This window comes from Lycorma delicatula, chromosome 5, assembly GCF_047948215.1.
Source record: "Lycorma delicatula isolate Av1 chromosome 5, ASM4794821v1, whole genome shotgun sequence".
Classification (NCBI taxonomy): domain Eukaryota; kingdom Metazoa; phylum Arthropoda; class Insecta; order Hemiptera; family Fulgoridae; genus Lycorma; species Lycorma delicatula.
In genome coordinates this window covers 305886-328596 of record NC_134459.1, presented here as the reverse complement: position 1 = coordinate 328596, position 22711 = coordinate 305886, and the positions used below count along the sequence as shown (strand labels likewise).

Here is a 22711-nt window from a genome sequence, read left to right as displayed (position 1 = left end):
AAGATGGACCACTGAATGTGAAAATAGGAGGAGAAAAGATTATGGAGGTAGAAGAATTTTGTTATTTGGGAAGTAGAATTACTAAAGATGGACGAAGCAGGAGCGATATAAAATGCCGAATAGCACAAGCTAAACGAGCCTTCAGTAAGAAATATAAGTTGTTTACATCAAAAATTAATTTAAATGTCAGGAAAAGATTTTTGAAAGTGTATGTTTGGAGTGTCGCTTTATATGGAAGTGAAACTTGGACAATCGGAGTATCTGAGAAGAAAAGGTTAGAAGCTTTTGAAATGTGGTGCTATAGGAGAATGTTAAAAATCAGATGGGTGGATAAAGTGACAAATGAGGAGGTATTGCGGCAAATAGATGAAGAAAGAAGCATTTGGAAAAATATAGTTAAAAGAAGAGACAGACTTATAGGCCACATACTAAGGCATCCTGGAATAGTCGCTTTAATTTTGGAAGGGCAGGTAGAAGGGAAAAATTGTGTAGGCAGGCCACGTTTGGAATATGTAAAACAAATTGTTGGGGATGTAGGATGTAGAGGGTATACTGAAATGAAACGACTAGCACTAGATAGGGAATCTTGGAGAGCTGCATCAAACCAGTCAAGTGACTGAAGACAAAAAAAAAAAAAAAGTTGTATACTTTTTAAAAACACCGAGACAATCGATAATCAGGTAGTCGATCAAAATTAGGAATGCTAGTAAACAAATTCCGATCGAGCGAACCGAATATAAGTATAATCTGGTGATATTTGAAAAGACGATTATAGATGTTAATAATATTTTATTAATGTCATCGAACAGAAAATACCGATAACTTGTGTAATTAATGTAATATGCGCACCAACATTTTGAAGTGTAATGTAGATGAGAATGAATATATAAAATGTAAAATCAAAAATTTCGTTGTTCGGTAACGGTTATGCTTTATTGTTGTTGCACGCCGATAATGGACTCGTGTAATTATATTTTTTTAAATTACACTATATATTGCAGCATATTTTGTGACCCCCCTCTCAAAACATTCGTTTCGTCCTTCCTACTAAATAATTTTCTCTATTATTTATACGTTGCTCCAAATGTTGTCATTTCGTAAAACTTTGACGACATTCTAACTTCCTTTAGGTGATCTCCTACATACATCTTACACTGGCACGTCCTATTATGTGGAAGTCCTTATGGTTTTAAAAAAGAAGCGACGATGATATAGTCTCACGTAAAGTTTTATGTATACAGATTAATAGCTTAACGGTCGAACTGAGAATGTACAAGACTACACTTCATTCGCACTCGTACATATCATCCTCATTCATCCTCTGAACTATTATCTAAACGGTAGTTACCGGGGGCAAAACAGGAAAAAGAAAAAAAAAGAGATTAATAGCTTAATTTTTTTGACGAGTTTACTATTCGTATTATAAAGTTCAATCGGCACGACGCTCGAATACGGGAACAGAAAACCCTAGAGAAACTGTGCGTTATATAAGCGATTCGCTAACGTGAAAATGTTTTACGCTTCCTGCGAAAAAGAATACACGAATCGTCATCTTTCTAGAAACACACAGTAACTGAAGGAATTTATCTCGACGTGATAAGTGAACGGCTAACGTCTTAACTTGATGAAGACATCGAGAACTTAATTCTTGTACAAGAAGGAGATCCGCCTCACCGGGACAAAGAGGTTAAAAATTATCTTGAAATATATTCTAAGAGATGGGGTCGGTCGAGCGAATGACAAAAACGCGGTGTCGATCCGATAAGTCCATCGTTATCTATTTGTACATCTATTTCTAGTATATAGTTATCTATTTGGGACTCGCAGCGCACACTCGGGATAATTAGATGAAATCTTTAAAAATTTCTGTTTATTTTTCTTGTTTCTTTTTTATAAAGTGTTATTTACGAAAAGAGTAGCAGACTTCTAGCGTATGTTCCATCGAGGAAAATAAAGTGAAAGTTCTTATGAACATAGGTTCGGAAACTCTTCGTTAGCGAGTGTCGGCTGGCGAAAGTTTTCACCACCGTCTCTGCCTATTCGGTAAAATAATGCCTTAATAAATTAAGGCGTAAATTTTGCGGTTTTATATTAAATTTGACCTGAAAATACTTCCCAGAACTCAATTTTTTAGTAATTTTCGAGAAAAATGAGGTAAAATACAAAAAATGCGGTCGAAAAAAATATTATTTTATATTTGGCGAAAAATAACTTTGTTAAACGGCTAAGAAACGCTAAAGGTTTTAAACAAAACTCCTAAAGAGTTTGATTTGTGTAAGTTCACAGAAAATATAAATATAAATGTAAGAATATTAAAGTTTATTTTTAAAAAAATTTCAAAATGCGACAGATTTTAATTAGGCATTAAACGAAACAAAATGTTAGTTAACGGCGATAAATATTTACCGCTATTCAAAATGCAAAACCTTAATCGTTGGAATCGGTATTGCTTAATAAATTATTACAAATAAATTTTAATTAAATAATTAGCTTTGAAAATGACTAATTTATTGTTTTATTGATAGTTTTTCTCTATTTTGTTTATTTTTCTAAAATATTTCATTCTTTTTGTTTTGTAATTCTGTTTCGTTTAATACCTAATAAAATCTGTCATATTTTCAAATACTTTTTTTTTTTTAATAGACTTCGAAATTCTTTGTTTGCGTTATGTTTCTGTGTTTTATTCATACTGTTTTACCGAGATCAAATTCTCTACAAATTTTATTTAAAATCTTAATGTGTTTATCTCCGTTTAACGATGTTATTTTAAACCAAAAACGTAAAAGAGTGTTTTTACAACTTCAATCTTTTGGGTTTTACCCCAGATTTCTCAAAAACATAGTTTCTCAAAAAATACAGTTCTAAGACCTAAGTTTTCAATTTTTCAGGTCAGATTTCATACAAAACGACCAAAGTTTCCCCTTAATTTGGATTCCAGAAATACGTCTAGCTTAATTTTTATCGAAAGCACAGAAATCAGAGCGAAATCTTTCGCCAACCGACATTCGTTAACGAAGCGTTTCCGCTTATATATTTGTATAAATTTTCTTCTTTATTTTCGCCAGTATTTCACGTCTTAAATGTTTGTTATATACTTTGTGAATCACTCTGTATTATAGAGATAACTGATATGTAAAATGCTTGAACTACGTTGAATGTTTTCCTTTTAATACGATATCCTGCAAGTATATTTTTCTTAATTTGGGACCGGTAAGCCGAGTTCTTTGTCTTTTTTGTGTGTGTAGCGTTAGAACATGTCCTCAAAGTTTGTTATATTTTTCGTGAATATTTCTGTCTTTGTCTCTAACGTTTATTTTCTTCTGATTTTTTTGATATCTCAAAACGTAAAGAAAATTCAATTTCAACTCGCACTTTCACCATGTAACCGAAAGTAAAACCGTACTTTCCTTCGAAAATTATGTAAAAAATAGATGTTTCAAATCCAAATTAATTGTTTAAATACAAACGCGTGAAATAATGTTAAAGTATATGCATTAAATATAAAAGATTAGTACAAAGTGATTCACAATTTCGATATTAAAGATTATTTTGAGCACATCTCAGTACACGTTTAACGGGAAGCAGATAAATAGTGTTTTTTGTTGTTGGTTTTAATTAATATTATTTAAAAATTCATGAACAGAATAATATTGTTCCCGTAAAATAAATTTTTTTATTGGATGTTAAATAAACGGTTAAAAAATGTTCCGACTATAAAAAAAACTTTTCTCGTAAATAGGGTATCGATTTATAAACGAAAACAGCTCTGTTGTCTGGTTTAGTAAAGGTAGATATTATTATTTTTTTTAAGTATAAGTGACCGTTCTTTTTAACAAAAATTGCACGTTCATACAGAATAGAAAAAAAATTGGAAATATTCATCAAGAGATGTAAAATCTAAACTGAGTTTTCGATTAGCGTATTTTCACATTTTAAAATTGTATTAGTCAATTGTTCTAACTTCTTTTTTTTTTCTAGATGTACTTAACCCTTGAATCGATAATTAGGAGCATTCTGTACCTAACCGTTCAGAAAAAGAAAACATGTCGATACTCATTTTATATATTACGATGGGCATAATATTTCCAAAATTTTGTAATCGATTTGCGTCAAATAAAAACAGTTTTGTAATGAAATTATCGGCTTATTAGATTTTATTTAAGTGTATCTTGAAGTTATTCATTTACTGTCGATATTAACAAAGTTTGCGAATAATTTTCGTTAGATATAATAAAAATATCAAAATTTAAAAAAGCATATCTAGTTAAAAAATGAATTTTTGAAAACCACAATGTTGAACAATACTTAGTCCGTAATCTAGGACCCTGCAAACGTTTGCAAAGCGGTCAATAACAAGCCTGTTCATCCATTTTAGCGCATCAGCTAGTGAGTGTGCTTAGTACTACCGGGCGATTCAAAAAGGACTTGACAAATTTAAAAGCGTATAAACGTTTATTTAGATAACTTACAGATTCGGTTGAGATCTCATTTCACAGCAAAACATATCAAGTTTTGGCTCATTTGTACAGGATTCAGCCTTCGGCGATGTTAAAAATAGGTACACTTATTGGTATGGAACGTGCTCGCTGTGCGTTTTGATTTCACGATTTGCAGTCATCGACTGCAGTTCATCGTAACTTTCGTACAAAGTACAATAGGGAGCCTCTTAGTAGGCGTACAATTTACTCTTGGCAAAAAATTTTCTTTTAGACAGGCTGTTCTGTTAAGCATACAAAATCACCGGTACGCCCACGCGTCTCTGAAGCTGCTGTCGAACAACCCGGCGAAATCTTTGCACGTAATCTCAAAAAATCAACTCGACGTGCGTCACGTGAAATTGGCATTTTACAATAGACTGTTTGGCGCGTATTACGTAAGCGATCGCACTTGAAGCCGTAAAAACTAACTGCGATTCAACACATTGCAAATGACTAAGACGTTGAACGGTGACAGTTTTGCGTGGAAATGATAAATAGTAATGCAGACAACGAAACGTTTTTAGAGAACGTAATTTTTAGCGATGAGTCAACGGTTCCCATCAGCGGCAAGGTGTACACCCCTAACTGCCGAATATGGAACAGCAAAAACCTTAATGCAACTTTGCAGCACATTCGTGATCGCCTTAAGGTCAGTGTTTTTTGTGCTTTAAGAAAACAAGACTGTACGTTCTTCTTAAGCAAATTCGGCCCGGTCTTCTTAGAGGAGGTACCGTTTTATCAGGGCGTGCTTCAAAATGTTCTAATTCCTCAGTAACACGATGACGACCAAGATGGACATCTCACTACCGCCTAGATTTTCTTGATACTCGATTTCCAGCTCTGTGGATCGGTCGTGTAGGTCCAACTTAATGTCTACCTCGCTCCTCAGTTTTAACCCCGCTTAATTTCTTTCTTTTGGGGTTTCATTAAAAATCGGGTTTATGAACCGCCTTTGCCTGCTGAACTTGTTGAATCGCTAAGACTTGGAATTAACGCCGCAGCTGCAGAGATAACGCCCGACTTGTTGGCTACAGTCTGGAATGAAATCGACTTCAGGTTGGATATACATCGCGTTACAAACGAAAGCCATATCGAACTAAAGCGACAACCTTGATGTGTTTTTCGGTGAATGAGACCTTAATCGAACGAGTAAGTTATCGAAATAAATTTTTATATACTTTTAAAGTTGTAAAGCCCTTTTTGAATCACCCGGTAGTTAGTCGCGTAGGAATACTCGTAAAATGATCTCTCATTCATCGATATTAATATTTAAAATCTACACTGTTTTTTTATTAATATATGAGGTACAGAAGGGGGAGGAACAGTAGACGGCAGTGAGGGCGTTTCGTAGAAAAATCTTCGGGAATGCTTTGATTTTTGGGGACGATTGAGTTATATGAACTGCGGAATCCATTGTATTTTGGCAGTTTGCCGCTGTAATTCGAAATTAAGATATCTAGGTCCTCGAATACAAATACGGTCGGTCGGTTGACATTTAATTCCAAAGTTACGCTTAAAAATTTTATCGTACAATAAAAAAATATTGAGAAAATTTTTGTTAATATACTACGAAAAAAATTAGTAATCGGCGTGTATAAAACGATTTTTTTCAGTTTTCAAGTTTACTGAAAACGCTTGCTAAAAGTTATCTAATTTGTATATTTTTAGCAGCTTCCTCATCAAAATAATGTTTACAAGAAATATTAATTCTTCGCATTAAAAAAAGATCAATAGAATCTAAAATTAAAAAATTACGTTCTTGAATCCACACACAGATTGAACATTTGACAGAATTTCTTATCTAAATAATATTTATATTTTGTTAAAAATTGTATTGCTCTGTTAAATTTAATGAAATTAATTGTTAGTATTGCACACTTGTGACGTAAATTATTTCCAACAAATTTAGATAAAATAATTTTTAATTAACTCTGTCTAATAATTTTAGTTGATGTTAACATATTTTATTTTTAATTTTTGATTATTTATTTCTCTGGAACATCTAATTCTTTTGTTTCATAATATTGTACATTTTGTTTTGTTAAATACCTAAAACCTTCATTTTTGTTTATACTACATATTTTCGGAATATGTACGTATCTTGGATTGTATCGCAATATCTCAGGACTGGCTGAACATAAATTCTCCGAAAATTAATGTTTTTTTTTTTTTTTACTTTGTATAGTGTTCATAAAAAATTGAATTTTAGTTCGATAAAAGTGCTTATTTAAAATTCCACAGTTTCAAGTCGATCGGATTCGCGGCGATGTTCGATTAACTTTTCAATACTTTTTAAAAAAAAGAGGATCCGTTGGGACCGTCTGTTTGAAATTTATTGATTTTTACAAATTTCTTATATTTTAAAAGTTTTTTTAAAGTTTTTGCTGTTATTAAAAATTTTATATCGCGTAGTTTACGTCACCGTTGACAAAGGACCAAATGGGACAAACCCTTTTAAATAAAATGTTGATTTTACTTTCGCGTCTACCGCTATAGCAGTAGATGGGAAAATAATGTAATCGGTCCAATTTGTGCGTGTGTGGTTTTCACCGGATCTTTACATTGACACACGAGGAACCCAAAAAACACAAAAACAGGATGGAAATTTTCCGGATGTTCATATTTACGTATGTGTGTGTGTTCGGTGACGCACCATAAATCACCTTATATCTCCAAAATAACTGGATCGATTTTGACCAAACTTGGTCCGATTATATATATAACAAATTATCTATACATGGAGCTTAATGCCTTTAAAATTTCAAGCTAAAAGATCAAGGGGATGAGGCTCTAGAGTAAGGTAACTCTCAGCGTCTCGATATTTTGCCTAATTAAGGTTTTTCTTAGGCACATTTGTTAACAATTAAAAAATAATATTTTTAAAAAAATTCCGCAAAATCGCACCCCCCAATAAATAAATGCTCAAAATAACTAGTTTCTAAGTAAGTATAGTGCCTCGTTAGTACCTCCTATCACCACAAGGAGCGCTAGTATAGCACTGACGTATGTATGTTTTTAGCACTGGAGTCGTTTGTTTTTTTTTTTTTTTGTTTTACTTCAGGAGACCACCGTTAGGTATCGCTTCAGAGGATGATATGAATGACAAGTAGCGTGTGAAAATGTTATGCCGGACCGGGATTCAAACCGGGCACCTCCGGATGAAAGGCCGAAACGCTACCACTCGCGCCACGGAGGCCGGCAAGAGTGGTCTGTATGTTGGAAGTCAGAAGTGAATGCGCGTTTTAGTTAGAATCATTGAATTAAATAAATAAAAACTATTATATTTCAATAAAATGATAGATATTTTAATTTAAGTTGTTTGCATTTGTGTGTGTAAGCCGTGCATAAAAAAAGCCGTGCTACATGTTACAAGAGCACTAATTCGAAAATTTCAACACGCTACGGCTAGTCGTTTTTTATTATGCGAGATACATACGTACATACGCACGAACGTATGTACAGACGCCACACCGAAACTAGTGAAAATGCTTCAGGGATGGTCAAAACGGATATTTCCGTAGAAATTTGAAAACCGAAATTTTTCGCGATCGGATACTTACTTAAAATATGTTACAACTTGTTATACTTTAAAAATATGTTATAAATGTAAAAATATTTTATTACTTCCTTGTACGAAGTAAAGGAAATATTGTCGTCGCGAAAAAATTCGGTTTACAAATTTCGATGGAATATCCATTTTGACCATCCGTAAACCCATTTTGACTAGTTTCGGCGTGACGTATATGACGTGTATGTACATACATACACGTCACGCGTGCGGGCGGGGGGGTGGGTGGTTGTGTGTGTGTGTGTGTGTGTTTATGTATGGATGTGTGGATGAGTGTATTTGTGTGTGTATGTGTCTGTCAGAGCGCGCGCGCGCGCGCGCGCGCGTGTGTGTGTGTGTGTGTGTGTGTGTGTGTGTGTATGTGTTTATTATGGGTGTGTGAATGAGTGTATTTGTGTCTGTGTCAGAGCGTATGTGTGTGTGTGTTATGTGTGTATGCGTGAATGTATGTGTGTTTATTATATATGTATGAATGTGTGTTTGTTGTGTGTGTGTATGAGTGCGTGTGAATTTGCACCCCTGTAACCTTTCATGTACACCAGGGTGATTGTCTTATAATCCTGTAATTTGTCCTTGAAAACTTAACCGTCTGTTTTTAATACTACAAAATTTTAAAATATAAATCATATTAACGGCCCAACACAAAAGAATAAAAACATAATACAATAGTGCTTGTAATGTTTGTAAATATTAATTATTTTTAATGCATATTTTCATTTAATCAGTTAACTTATCATTAATTATAGTTACTTTTATATTTGTAAAGAAAATTTCGACTGAGGACAACCTTTTAATACTGTCTAGGCTTTGTATAGCAATTAATATCCTGTTGCTATAATATAAAAATGAATACCTTTCTGTTTTCTTTCATTGTCACAAAAATCGTTCAAAAAATTTAAGATAAAGTTCAGATTAGATAAACGGTTTAGTTTTAATAATTTCTACTGAAAGTCCTGGGTTCGATTCCTGATAAGGGGTTCTTTTAAGGCGAGATAGAAGACATTCTTTGAAGATTTTCCGATTTACAAAGCTATTCTTAAACAGATAAGTAATAAAATATATAATGATATAATTAACCTATATTTTTTATTACCTGAAATTTCACGCCTTAAGAATGTTATATATACTGTGTGTTTGTGTGTAATAATACATATATATATTACACATATTGTAGTCTAGTTACACATGTTTTCTATAGAATTATATTTGTAAAATGTGTTTTTTCATAGATTAATATATTACTTTATTATTACGTTTAAATAAAATTTCATTTTGGAAGGGAAACTGAGTTTGGCAATTATATACTAGGATTTTCCTTGAAATGAATTTTCATTTCATCTTACTAATTTTTAAATATGTGACGTCAAATTCTTCGTTTAAGTTTTGAAGAAAATTTAGGATCCTTTTCGTAAAGGAAAAACAACATAAATTCATAATTTAAGAACTTACAAAAGTTACTGAATTCCGTTTCTACTAATCAACAGCAAAAATAATTTTTAAATTAGCAATATTTTTAACAGAACCGAGATATACATTAAAGGAAAATATTGACTTAAATTTATATCTGAAATCTAATATTATTTTAGTAGCTTTACATGTGGTTTAGCTTTATTTAGTCGAATTCTGCAGGTAGTTGCAGCAATTTTATTTTATTTATTGTTAAATCTACAACAGAAGAAAAGTACTGTATTATCGGTAAAAAAATGACACCATCCAGTACTTTTTTCTCGTTTTTCTCGACTCCGGAGTTAAAAGTATTAAAATTTACTTTTTTTCTTAGATGTTAATATTTCACGGAAGTCTCTGCTTCGTCAGAATATTTTATAAGTAATACTGTTTCCTTAAAATATTCATCCTGTTCAAATTTTATTTGATCACTAGCATCCCTCACCGTCCCGGCTTCGCTCGCGCTGTATGCGTAGAGAACTTCAAAAATTTGGAATAGTTTCTTAGTAATTATGTGTGGGCTGTTGATCTCAAGATTTATCGCTATTCACAATTTCTAGATAAAGTAAAATGTTAGAAAATATTCAGATTCCCAAATTAAAATCTTTAATGCATTCAGATCGATGTTGAAGTTATTCAAGAATTCCAAAACCGATTTGAAATTTATTTTTCATAGTTTGAATTCGAATTTGAGCCGAGCGTATGCGTTGCTTTTCAAGTCTTTGAGAACGTTCTTGCGTAGATTCACGTTACCTGCGATCTTAAATTCTAATAGTCCTACAAGTTCTTTTTTCTATCCGTGACCTAGGCGTTATGAAAATGTTAATACCAAATTGAAAGTCGAATCTATGCCAATTACGGATTACGGGTATGGCTTACCCTGATGTAAATTTTTACTTTAGGAACTAAAAATATACACTGCTACTATGTAAACAATTGTAAATTTGTAAACGGTCGTCATTTTCTAGAATTTTATTATCTTTTCTTCTTTTTTCTGTTTAATCTCTGGTAACTACCGTTCAGATAATACTTCAGAGGATGATATGTATGAGTGTAAATGAAGTGTAGTCTTGTACATTCTCAGTTCGACCATTCCTGAGATGTGTGATTAATTGATACCCAACCACCAAAGAACACCGGTGTCCACGATCTAGTATTCAAATCCGTGTTAAAATAACTGGCTTTACTAGGACTTGAACGCTGTAACTCTCGACTTCCAAATCAGCTGATTTGGGAAAACGCATTCACCACTAGACCAACCCGGTGGGTTAGAATTTTATTATCAAATTACTTTATTTTTACGTATATTATGATAATATAAATTAATATTTTATAGACAACGAATTAAATTTAGTAAAAAACATAATTGCTTTCTGACGAAGTCTATATTAACATAGACAACGACATTACATCTCGGTAAAGAAAGTTACAGATTTTTATTTATAAGCTTTTTTATTTTACGATTTACGTAGTAGTGAGATTGATGAGATTTAAACTGCGGGTAACTTTGCAGGTGTCATAAGTAAGTTACAGGTAAAATTTCGTAATGACTGGTTCATTAGTTTTTGCGGTAATCGGGAACTAATGAAAAAAATTGCCGTCAATATAACAGAACTGTGGTTAATTTTTTTTTTTATGCATATTTTTCAACAGTAAAGGATTTAATTTTTTGCCATTTTTTAAAAATATTTCCTTAATATTTTATTACAAAATATGTAATTATATTTTCCTAACGTGTCAGAAAAAAAATGCTATATATATATATATATATATAGACATACATTTACAACATTTCTGTAAATGATTCTGAATCGGTTTATTTGTTATATCTTTTTTTTTATAATTTTTATCTTCAAATTATATTTTACAAACATTACTTTTAATTTAAATATATTAGAATTAAGATTCATTATTAATTATTTTATTCGATCCTTTTATTTTTAGTTTTAAGATCGATTGACCGATTAGTTAATTTATTTTATAGTACCAACATATTTATAATAGTTTTTCCGTTAATTCTGCAGTCTAAACATTTTATTTGCTTTGACTATGGGCGTGCGTGTGGATGTATTGAGACATAATGGCGCACAATTGTATAGCAAGTCTAAAAAACAAAAAAGGAAGGAATAAAAGTGAACAGTGAACAGATTTGTTAGTTGTTCCTAATCAATCCGCGCACTCAATCGCTCTCTCTCTCTCTACTCTCATATATATATATATATACGTATACATAAATGTATGACACATGTACATAAGATATGAAAGTTGAATCTTTGACGGCTTTTTTTTAATAACATACTGGACAGTTCTCGGTAGTTTGTCTACTGTAATAAGTCATAGATACATTGCTTTTTATCTTGGATGCTTTTTGTCTTAGATCAGTTCTCTTGCGGCTTCAATTTTTTTTTTTAACTGTACTAGTTTATAGTTGCTTCATATGTTTCTTTGATAATGTACTTAAACCTTCTTCCTAATTAATAATACAATTGCAAGATATCTTCACTGCCATTTGCATTACTAAAAAAAAAAACAAGATAATATTTCTTTAACTTTTCAGATGATTTCTAAAAATAAAAGAAACTGTTACGTATTTCCATTTCTTACGCTAATTAAGAAAATATAGCGTCCCTAAAGTCGCTTTAATGAGAAATACAGTATTTCAAAAACTGAAAACAATACTTGCGCTTTTAAATCGATAATAAATTTTTATAGATGGTAAAAGTTTTGTACATTTTTTAAAAACCTCACGAGAATTGCTCAAAATGCTTCCCATGTACTCGTACTTAACACATTTTTTACAGCCGTTTTTTACATTTGTATCAATTTTTTATACAAATCTTTCTTTCCGTATAACGCTTTACATTCATCTTCAAATTTTCGTCTCGTCTATCGCAAACCTTTAGACTTATGAGAAAAAACATTATTTTTCAAAATTACCCAAACTGAAAAGTGTAACTGTGTAAGATCACGTGATCAGTTATACCACGTCTTCCGAGCCACTCGTCAAAGTTGCCGCCAGTACTTTCTCTTACCGATAAACTGTAACGCAGTGGATCACCATCTTGTTCCAATGCGTGAGCTGGTCTTAAGAGTTTTTAACATAAAAAATCGAATAAAATAAGTCCTAGAACCGTATCTGCAGCAATTTTTGAGAAATCTGTGATAAAGACTAATAAATTAGGGTAAAAAACCCTGTTTGTATGTTTGATGAACAATATGTTAAATTGGTAACAAACCATTTATTTATTTGTGTGTGTGGGCGCGCGCGTGTGCAGGTTATCCTTTTAACTCAACAACCACTGACGTGATATGAACAATTCTTTTACCAATATTTTAATTTAACTTTGAGAGAATGATTTTAATTAAAACTTTTTCCAGGTATCCATTATCGAGGAAGGTTTAACTTTAAACGTAATTGCGGTTTTATTTTATAGCGTCAATGTTTTACGGTATAATTTTTTTAATCGTTGAATAAATAATTTTCTAAAGAAGAGCTGCGTTATTTTACCTATTGAAATTTAAAGGTGAAGATTATATTTTATTGTAGTAGTTTTTTTTATCAAAGTCAGGTCAATTTTTCTTGTGATGTAAACTATTAAAAAAAAAATCTGATGTGGGCGCCTTTTTACACATTTAAAATTGCAAAGCACATAAAATTTTATTTCATTTATTAATTATTGAATTCTAATTTATCGTAAAAGTTTTTTTTTTTACAGTCAAAGATTAACGATTATTAATAAATCAAACATGAACTTTATTTATCCGATTAACATTATTACAATCGGTATAAATTAACTTTTATCTTCATTTTGCGTATACGTTAATGATGAATTAAATAAGGACGATGAAGTGCATCGAACGAGTACTACAATGGAACTTTACTCGACGAGAATCTATTCAGAACTGAATAATTATTCTCTACACTTTGTACAGGATGCAGCTGCATCGGTAGATTTCTAAACATTAAGCGATAATATCTAGAAAAGTATTTAGAAAAAATATTTATTTTTCATTCCGCAAGCCACGTGAAACACACGTGGCTTATGGAATGCAATGCGTCAGTAGTTTACTGCGACATAACTCTCCCGTCCTCAACTAAAACACCGTGGGGTTAATTATCAGGCACAGGGGTGTTTTCCTACAGGTATTTCAATATACAATACAATAATAACAATTACAATTAATATACGATATAATATTATTACCGAGATCGATATATCGGCTGTGACCATATATAGAGGATAAAGGTCCATCGATACTAAAATGAGAAGAATAGAAAGCAAATTAAAGAAATGAAAAATGAAAAATCGACTGCAGTAGACGAACTTCCCGTACAATTTCATAAGTGCGTTAATGAGGCGGGTATTGAATAAATAGTTAAACAATGTAATAGGATATTTATTTGCTTACCGTTTACAAGTTAAAAACTTAAACGGTGCAGTTTTACGAACAAAATAAAAACATAAATTAGGCTAATAATTTTACATTTTTATGCAAATCTTGATCTACGGTTACACTCAAAATATATATTTAAACTAATATTCACATAATGAGCTTTGGCGAAGACGATTTTCAAGAGTCAAACGGGTAAACATTTTGAAAATTATTTAAGAGAGAAAAGTAGAACGGAAAGACAGAAATTTAATTAAAGAAAACAGCGGCGTTGAAAGTAGGTAAGTACTGGGTCACCACCGGGTTGGTCTAGTGGTGAACGCGTCTTCCCAAATCAGCTGATTTGGAAGCCGAGAGTTCCAGCGTTCAAGTCCTAGTAAAGCCAGTTATTTTTACACGGATTTGAATGCTAGATCGTGGATACCGGTGTTCTTTGGTGGTTGGGTTTCAATTAACCACACATCTCAGGATCGGTCGAACTGAGAATGACTACACTTCATTTACACTCATACATTTCATCCTCATTCATCCTCTGAAGTATTATCTAAACGGTAGTTACCGGAGGCTAAACAGGAAAAGAAGAAGTACTGGGTAGATCTAGGTCGAGGAGTAAAGCGAGTCTGTTGCCCGTCAGCGGCACTGTTCAACATTTATATCGAAGATACGATAAGCTTAAGGATTGAATTAGGAGAAAAAGAATACAAAATACAGCTTTAGATTTGGAGCGACAAAATTATTCAGCTTCGATAAAAAGAAACATTTAGAAGGTTTGCACGAAAATTATACGACGGGTGCGAAATTTGTTAACTTGTATAAAATATTTTCATAAACCGACTATAGTCGTGTAAGACAAACGGTTGTATTTAAATTTATATCGTCACCGTTTTTAACAAAGTATCTAACGTAAATTTACGGCGATGAAATCGACGATCTACAGCATTGATTCCCAAAGTGGTCCAGGTGGACCCCCAGGGGTCCACGGGAGACTCGACGGTGGTCTACCTTGGCGTGACCAAAAATTGGGGTTCACAATTCGTAAGCGGGGGTCCACGAAAATTCATCTGGTTTCGATAGTAAAGAACTAAAATGTTGGCTTGACTTTGCGTATCAATCTAGTACATCCCTCCCATTAAAATTGTAAATATTTTGTGATCGTCATTGTAGAAGTTACATTACGTTATTAATGTTTAATTTTAATTATATTACGACAATTTTATTATATTACATCGCGATACGATAACGATAATAATTAATAGCGTAATGATTACATATTTGAATAAATGCGACACAAAAAAATATACTATTTTTCTTTTGCTTTTTACCACTCTGAACGGGAAACTTCCCGTTCAGAGTGGTAAATTTTATTTAGAAAACTTTCTAAATAAAATAAGTGAGAATCGATTACTTTCTTGTGCTGCGAGTAGATGTCAAAAATGTAAAGTCGGATGGAAGCATTTTTTTGATCGGCCAACTTTACTTTTTTGACATCCACTCGCAGCACAGTCGATCAAAAATTAACCGATCGATACTCACTTTTTTTTTCGGAAGCTGTTAGTTAGTGGAACTCAGCCGTAACGCAAATTTTCATAGTCAGATCTAATCTTCACATTTTCCGTCGACTGGAAATACGGTAGAAATATAGCTGCAGGAGTCCACCGGAACCAGCAAAATTTTGAAAGTGATCTATGAGAAAAATAAGTTTGGGAACCTCTGATCTACAGTTTGAACCTACTTGTCTCGATTAAAAATACAATGAAAAAAATTACGATACAAAATAATTATTATGTCATTACCGCATACCTTTTTCGATATACCGCAACTTTATCGATATCAAGAACTTGGAATATTTTTTTTTTGTTTCTTAACTATTAAGAAGATAGCTTAATCGCAATTTAGTGTGATTATTTTTTTTTGTTTAGCCTCCGGAACCACCGTAAAGTATTACTTCAGAGGATGATATGTATGAATTGTAGTCTACGTATGAATATATGAACAGTCTCAGGTCGACCGCTATTTGAAACATCACCAAAGAACACCGGTATCCACGATCTAACATTCGAATCCGTACAGAAGTAGCTGTTTTTTTTTTTGTTTAACCTCCGGGACCAGCATTAGATATTGCTGCAGAGATGAACGATTGGTTGCGTGTCTGCAGGCATCGGTTGCCATGCCTGACCGGGATTCAAACCCGGTACCACCGGATGGAAAGCCGAGACGCTACCAGTCGCACCACGGAGGCCGGATTTATTGTGAATCTGTATCGGTTTATCTTCACTCGACTAATAGTTACCAGTATTTTGAGGGAAAATTAAATTTATACCTTTAATTGTTGTATAATAATACAAGAAAATTCTACGTTGCAGAATTAAAAAAAGAAAAAATACGATCTTGAATTCAGTCCTTTAAATACACGTCCTTATCCTTGAACAGTCCACCTTAGATCGATGCGATTTCCTTTCCGGCGTGATTAAGGGGAAACGGAAATCAAGAAAATACTTTTTTTAAATTATTTTTCCTCGTGTAATAGTTCAAGTTTACCGATTCCATTGCACTATAATACTGTTATATTAGTGAAATATTTCTTTGTGTAATTAATTTTAACAAATAATCTGTTACATGTGTAATTTCGTAATATTTATCTAGAAAAATTAGCGGTTTACAAAATTACATAACCTTTAAACGAGTTAACCGATATTTCAAATGTTTTTTTTTAAACGTTAGATAATTTACAATTATGTCCGTATTATCATCGAATGTAAACAAATAAGATGTGAATTTTGTACATTGTATTTCTAACATAACGTTCTACGTACTAAAATATTGAAGGGAGTGTTGTTTTTGCGATAGCTTTTTATAATTATCGCTTCTAACATTCCTCGTTTTAGTAGCAGACTAACTAAAGGCCATAATGGAATCGGGGATAGACCGAAAAGAACTGTAAAATTGATGAATCCCATCGACGCCTGAGATTGATGTTGAAAATAAGGATAAATCTGTGAAATCACCATCTATTTTATAAAAAAAAAAAAAAAAAAAAAGTAACTACTAAAAGTAAATATTCGTCGGAATATAGTGATGTTTATGAACTCTTAGATAGACGTAAACCGGGCAGTATTCGTATAGATAATTCAATATGTAAAAACTGTAAAGTTAGTAACTTGCAAATAAGATCTACGTTTAACGTAACGTCGGTAGAAAGGGCATGTCGGTTTAGCAACGCAGCTTGAAATCCAAGCGGACCAGGCGATCGATTTCGGAACCCGCCCAGACAGATACATTTTTACATTTAAAATATTATTCATTTATTTATATTTAATTCTACCGCTTATCTATGACGACACAACATAGCCGACGACTTCAACAGCATTTTTTGGGGCGGGGTGCGATTTTGCAAATATTGTTATTTTTTAATCGTTAACAAATGCGCCTAATAAAAATATGACCTTAATCAGGCGAAAATTTGAGATACTGTGGGTAACTTAGTCTACAGCCTCACCTACTTGATTTTTTAAGTTGAAAATTTAATAGCATCAATCCCTATGTATAGAAGTAATCTGACCGACTTTGATCAAAATCGGTCTACTAGTTCTGGAAATAGAAGGTGATTAAGAGGCAATACTGAACACATACACATGTACGTACGAATATCCGGATAATTTCCGTTCGGTTTTTTGGGTTCCTTACGTATCAAAACCGAAGTGGAGAGTTCTAAGGTTCAAATTCTAGTAAAGGCAGTTACGTTTAGACGGATTTGAATACTAGATCGTGGATACCGGTGTTCTTTGATGAGCGGTTACTGATGCCCTGCGGCTGCCGCATCGCGGCTTATGCCGTCGATGGGTTGCTGCTGGTCGAGGGAAACTAGCGTGCTGAGATAGAACTCAGAGCGATTCAGGAATGTAAGGTAGTACGGTGTTGAAGTCTTCAACGTAAGATGGTTTTCAATGCGTAGAAAACTACTGCGATGTTTCTTAAAGGTCGTCTAGCCGCGACCCATCACCCGCGGGTCGTGTTGGACGGCCTTCCAATTAGGTATGTTATCTTCTTCTTCTTCTTCTCGGTCGTTCCTGGTAGAGGTACGCGATAGAATAGATTTTCAGCACCGATGCAATACATAAACAGCCGCCTGCAAATGACAGAAGGGTTCCGCGGTCGGCCGGGTCGGTGGGGAGAAACGCGCGTGCAGACGCGTAGGCGAACTGCAAGTTCATAATTTTGTACGTTCATCTATTTCCGATATGAGATCGCTAAGGGACAGCGATCAGAATTTTAAATAGAAGTTGAAACGCGTTTATTTTAAAGGATATTGAACAAAAATACAATTTTAATATAAAAAGTCACGTTACGACAACCCCGGCTAAAATGACAGTCGCACAACATTTTTTTTTATATTCGCTATTACGTAGTTTCAAAAGCGGTTTGCAGTAAACCCCAAGTAATTTCACGCTAAATAATACATTTTTTTGCGATAGCAACATTTGATAAATAAATGAAGATTTATTTTTAAATATTTATATTTTAAAACCTATTCTTTTTCAGAACAATGAAATGTGTGGCAAAGGAAAATATGTGATCGCATATATAACATCAGTCGGCTGTTATGGAGCGATATTCGTTACGGGACAATATCTAGTAAACAAGGTAAAATAATTCTAGACATCTTATTACTGAATGTGTGCGCGTGGTACTTAGCACTTTTTATGTGTAAAAAATTTTTTTTTTCTAAGTGAAAATCTAGGGAATGCAATAGATTCAAACCCGTGGCAAGATAAACCGAATCGGTTTAAACACGGCATCAAAATGTTATTATTTGGTGCGCAAGATAAGATATATATATAAGATTAACTGTGGAATAGCTTGGAAATTCTTTAAAATCAAATAATACTTCACATGTTATTTAAAACAACTAAAACGCTCAGTCCATAAAATGGGTATTTTGTAGTCGCACAAACTGGTAACTTGGAAGCTCCAAACAACCAGTAATACTAAGATAAAGTAACTAAAAATAAAACAGCTAGGTTTTAATTACAGTATTTTATTTTACACAGTTTATTATTTAATTTAGGTTTTAGTAAAACTTTTAACTTTAGCCTGACTGACTAAAAAAAATCTAAAACTGGAAGAAAAATTGTCTAAAGAACAAATGATATTAAACGAACAGGCACACTTTCTCTTGACACATTGCTGCTTTTGGGTGGCAGTATCTGAGAGCTAACTTCACAGTCATGTGAATGTTATTGGTTAAAGATTTTTTCTTGGTAAACCCCAAACCAAATTACAAAATTAATAGATAATTCACAGGTGATTTCCAAAATCTTGTCCACATTTTCCAGTATTTTACTGGTAGTTTCGCTATACTTATTCTTAATTCCTTTCAAACTTTTAAAAATAGTTTTAATTTTTTCAAACTGTACTTAAATTTAAGTATAACTGTATTTAAATTTAGTTTTTATTTGGTTAATTAACTTTTCATTTTTATTAGTTAAATTAGATATATTGTAGACAAAATAAAGTGTTCTATGATTTAACTCTGTAAAAAACTCTGACGGTTAATAATGGTGTAAATGCACATGATTTATGCATATTTTGAAAATTCATTAACTCTGTTCAGAATCAAATATTGAAATTTTTACTGTAGATGCATCATATTACGTGGTAAAATTAGATCTTTGTCCCAAGCCCCCACCAGAGATAAAAAACCTCAAACTTTCAATAGATTTAAAAGTTTGAATTTTAAAAAAATAATAAAAAAAAGAAGGGAACACTTATCAATGTTTTTATTCTAGCTATGGTGAGTATGACAGCTAATATAATAAAAAAAATCAATTCGATATTTCACAACCTTCATTGCGAATTTAAACTGTAAAACAGGATTTATTATTATTTGATATCAAATTTTGGTGGTCATTTTTACTTAAGGGGTTTTAATATAAAGGACCCAAATTAAAGAGGAGAAATTGATGAAAAAGAAATGTTTATATGTTGCAATGTTTTGGCATAATCCAGTCTAAAAACATTAGTTTTTGCTAATGTCTGCACAGCCAAAAACAAGTATATATGGATAAACAAGCATGGCCACTGCTCACAAGCAGTGGCCAATATATTAGGGAATAACTTATAAAAGAAATAAAATAAAAAATGATGAAGCAACCAAAAATATTTTGGCCGAATTACTTCATATGAATTGATTCTTCATCTTAACAGTATTTCTGACTGAAAATACTACTTGCTTCTGCATCAACTGGTTCTTCAAAACCAACAACTCATTTTTATTGTTACAATATCCTGAAAGAGTAATACCTGCAAAGTCAGCAATAACAAAACTACAGGCTTTATATAAAAAAAAAAGATTATAGAGATTTTTTTATAGCAATTTAATATTTTTTTAGTAATATTTAACATAAACTCGTTTTTTTTCTCAGTTGACTCCCTAAAGCCTGCATTAAGAAGCATTGCTTCGAAAAATTATTTTTGATAAAATAATAAGCACTGAAATAACAAGCTAAATCATTTTACATAAATAATGTATCTAAATTATTAGTCTGTAATATATGTTATAACGTTCAGTAATACTGAAAAGATATCAAAAAACTGTTTACTCTTTATGTTACAACCATGAAATATTTATAATGAACTTACCTTTTTAAAAGTATTATAAATGGTAATTTTGATTTTTGAAGAGAAAAAAGTGTATGTGTGTATGTGTGTGTGTGTGTGTGTGTGTGTGGTGTACATGAAAGACAAAAATATAGTTAACAGAGACCACTGTAAAGTATGATTGCCAGGATGGTCTTCATCCTCCGGAATAGTTTTTCGGTTCAATATGTTGGTGACCGATCACTGAAGGGATTTTTATCATCTGCTATCAAACCAAAACAGCTTTTTAATGACTATGTTAAAACACCAAGCTGACCCCCCAGCTATAATTTTTTCAACTCTGGTAAACTGTAGACAAAAACCTTTACGTGTAAAACCTTCAGTGTTAAAGGAAGGTGCAGCGATTGTGCTTCTGCGAATCAGTTAATTATTCTGCAAATCTGATAGCTGTTGAAAATATCTGCCGAGGCATTTCAAACGATGGCATCCTGACAGAAACCGAACTGATGACTGTTGTGTTATCAAGCTAGAGGGTCTAAAAGACAACCTCCAGTAAAGCCCATCATGGCTATGAATAGAGGGTGGTATGGCAACCAAAATCACCACAAGACAGGTAGGTGTCTTCCCCTATGGGGGTCAGAATATAGACAAAATGACTTTTGAGAGCCAACTTATTAAAGTAGATCCCGATCTGTGCCTCCTCAGCCCCTATTACTAATTTTTATTTTGTTTTTACTTGGGAGAATATTGTGTAAAGGTGCAGCCGATTGAATATAATTAAGGTATCCAGAATAAGGTAACCTGATACCAGATGGAGATGTAATAGATACCCGATGTGGGAATTCCTAGATAATAAATCTCCTAAAACAGTTTTTTAACAGATAAATTTTTCTTATTTGTTATATCTTCTTACTAACATTATACAGAATTTTGTTTTACAAACTCAAATTAAACTCTATTAATATAAAAATCAAGTAGCCATTTTACCATAATTTTATCATCAAAGTACTTTCACAGAATTCCGTATCCTCAGTCATGATGAATCTATTTAATTAAACTGCATATTAAATAAAGATATACTATAATATTATAATGAAAATTGCATATTAATTTATTACATGGGTGCTGTGCTGCTTCATTGTTTTTATAAGAGTATAAAGTAATATTTTTCTAATAATTAATTTTATGTCATCTTTACTAATTTCTAATATTTCAAAATTTGTATTTATATCGGAAATATTATGTTTATTGTTTATCAGATGGTTTGCCATATTATAAAAAACTAATTTTTTTATTTCTATAATGTTAAAGAAATTAGTTTTAAAGGCTCTATTGTTTTTCCTTTATGAATATCACAATCATTTACATTTAATTTTATAAATCCCACACAAATTGTTTTTGATTTTATTATTATTATTATTTTGGGTTTCTTTAATATCTAATTATACGGTTTATTAGGTTTGCGTGCTTTTTTCTTTTTCCTGTTTAGCCTCTGGTAACTACCGTTTAGATAATACTTCAGAGGATGAATGACAATGATATGTATGAGTGTAAATGAAGTGTAGTCTTGTACATTCTCAGTTCAAACATTCTTGAGATGTGTGGTTAATTGAATCCCGACCACCAAAGAAGACCGGTATCTACAATCTAGTATTCAAATCCGTGTAAAAATAACTGACTACTAAGACCTGAACGCTGTAACTCTCAACTTCCAAATCAGCTGATTTGGGAAGACATTCACCACTAGACCACCAACCCCGTGGGTTCAGGTTTGCGTGCTGGTTTAAATATTTCTTTACTGTAAGTTTTAGTAGTTTTCAATGATATAATTAATGTATAAATACTTTATGTATATGATTTCACTTTATTGTGTCGTCTTATGTATTGTTTATAAGGTAGTTTTACAAAGTATCATAGGTAAAGTAGTATCATATTCATTTTCAACCGCTATATGTTTTATGTTTACTTTGTTACTTAACATTTCTTTGTTATTACATGTGTATTGGATCGCTGTATTAATTGTATCTGTACAAGTGTTAATTTTATGAGACCAACGATAATTTGATTTTTTATTAATTATTATATTATTAGATGTAGGTTTTCAATTAGAATGATGTTTCAATCTGGCTGTCCTTGTTTATTTCAATATTGACACCTAAATAATTTAACATTCTATTATATTATCCAATTCAATAGGGAATTTAAAATTTAATTTATTTAATAATATTAT

General features: G+C 32.2%; 1 protein-coding gene across 1 annotated transcript in view; it reads right to left on the bottom strand.

Moving 5' to 3' along the window:
- The window catches only part of LOC142324613 (superkiller complex protein 2-like), a 154020-nt gene that overhangs the window by 122302 nt on the left and 9007 nt on the right, over positions 1-22711 (bottom strand). The window lies entirely within an intron of this gene.